The sequence below is a fragment of the Oncorhynchus clarkii genome, chromosome 10 (assembly GCF_045791955.1).
Source record: "Oncorhynchus clarkii lewisi isolate Uvic-CL-2024 chromosome 10, UVic_Ocla_1.0, whole genome shotgun sequence".
NCBI lineage: Eukaryota > Metazoa > Chordata > Actinopteri > Salmoniformes > Salmonidae > Oncorhynchus > Oncorhynchus clarkii.
This window is the reverse complement of record NC_092156.1, coordinates 20,353,278-20,355,206: the sequence shown is the minus strand read 5'-3', so window position 1 is coordinate 20,355,206 and position 1,929 is coordinate 20,353,278.

Below are 1,929 nucleotides of genomic sequence, written 5' to 3'. Positions count from 1 at the left end.
TTGGTCAGGGAGGTGACCAAGAGCCCGATGGTCACTCTGACAGAGCTCAGAGTTCCTCTGTGGAGATGGGAGAACCTTCCAGAAGGACAATCATCTCTGCAGCACTCCACCAATCATGCCTTTGTGGTAGAGTGGCCAAATGGAAGCCACTCCTCAGTAAAAGGCACATGACAGCCCGCTTGGACTTTGCCAAACAGCACCTAAAGACTCTCAGACCATGAGAAACAATATTCTCTGGTCTGATGAAACCAAGATTGAACTCTTTGGCCTGAATGCCAAGCGTCACATCTGGAGGAAACCTAGCACATCCCTACGGTGAAGCAAGGTGTTGGCAGCGTCATGTTGTGGGGATGTTTTGCAGCGGCAGGGACTGGGAGACTAGTCAGCATCGAGGAAAAGATAAACGAAGCAAAGAACAGAGAGATCCTTGATGAAATCCTACTCCAGAGCGCTCAGGACCTCATACTTGGGCGAAGGTTCACCTTCCAACAGGACAACGACCCTAAGCACACAGCCAAGACAATGCAGGAGTGGCCCAGCCAGAGCCTGGATTTGAACCCGATCGAACATCTCCGGAGAGACCTGAAAATAGCGTTGCAGTAACGCTCCCCATCCAACCTGACAGAGCTTCCCCTCTGGGTACCCTTCCCCAGATCTGTGCCTCAGAGCTCTACGGACAATTCCTTCGACCTCATGGCTTGGTTTTTGCTGTGACATCCACTTTCAACTGTGGGACCTTATATAGACAGGCGTGTTACTTTCCAAATCATATGCAATAATTTAATTTATCACAGGTGGACGCCAATCAAGTTGTAGAAACATCTCGAGGATGATTCATGGAAACAGCATGTACCTGAGCTCAATTTCGAGTTTCATAGCAATAGGGTCTGAATACTTATGTAAATTCTAAATTGTTTTATTATATCAATTTTAGAATAAGGCTGTAACGTAACAAAATTTGGGAAAAGGCAAGGGGTCTGAATACTTTCCCGAAGGCACTGTATATGTTTTATAATGCTTTTGAATTACACATACTGTTTTGGCAGGAAATACCAGGTTACCCGGGAGAATAATTATTTATTCTTGAGATGGCACGTTTGTAAAATACCGGGAAAATATTAAACTCTAGTGCTGCAGCACCCTCAGCACCCCTACTTCCCGCGGCTATGATGACATCGCTACTTTGAAAGTGACTGCTGTGCCATTTTCCCTACATGAGCTAGCCCCTAGCAATTTGAGTTCTAGACAAATGAGCTTGAGTGACATCTTGCGAGCGAGAGAGAGAGAGAGAGAGAGCGAGAGAGAGCGAGAGAGAGAGAGAGCGAGAGAGAGAGAGAGAGAGAGAGAGAGAGAGCGAGAGAGAGAGCGAGAGAGAGAGAGAGCGAGAGAGAGAGCGAGAGAGAGAGCGAGAGAGAGCGAGAGAGAGAGAGAGAGAGCGAGAGAGAGAGAGCGAGAAAAATGACGTAGTGCACATATCTGCACATACTGTATGTGACAGTGTGCAATTTCTGGGGACCACTTTTGGCTCATGAGTGGTCCTTTCAGAACTACTGGCTAAAAGGTATTCTAAAGTACCAGATAATTTATTTAAATCGGTAACACTTTACATTAAGGTGTACTTAAAATGATTTACTAAAGGTTTATACGTATTTTATAAACCATTAGTGGTTAGTTAAACAGTTATAACACATTGGTTAAAATTGTGCAGTCATGTAAGCTATCTTTAAGCAGTTTATTAACTACTTATGGATGTATACAATTACACCTTAATGTAAAGTGTTACCCAATGAGGTTTACAAAATTATTCTAAACATGAAGAAAAATCTGAGCTTGAAGTACAGTAGATGGGCTTGTATCTATGGTACCTGATGTCAAGTTCTTCTTCTTATCGCTATCCATTCAAATGTCTGTAAATGAGTGGGAAGATCA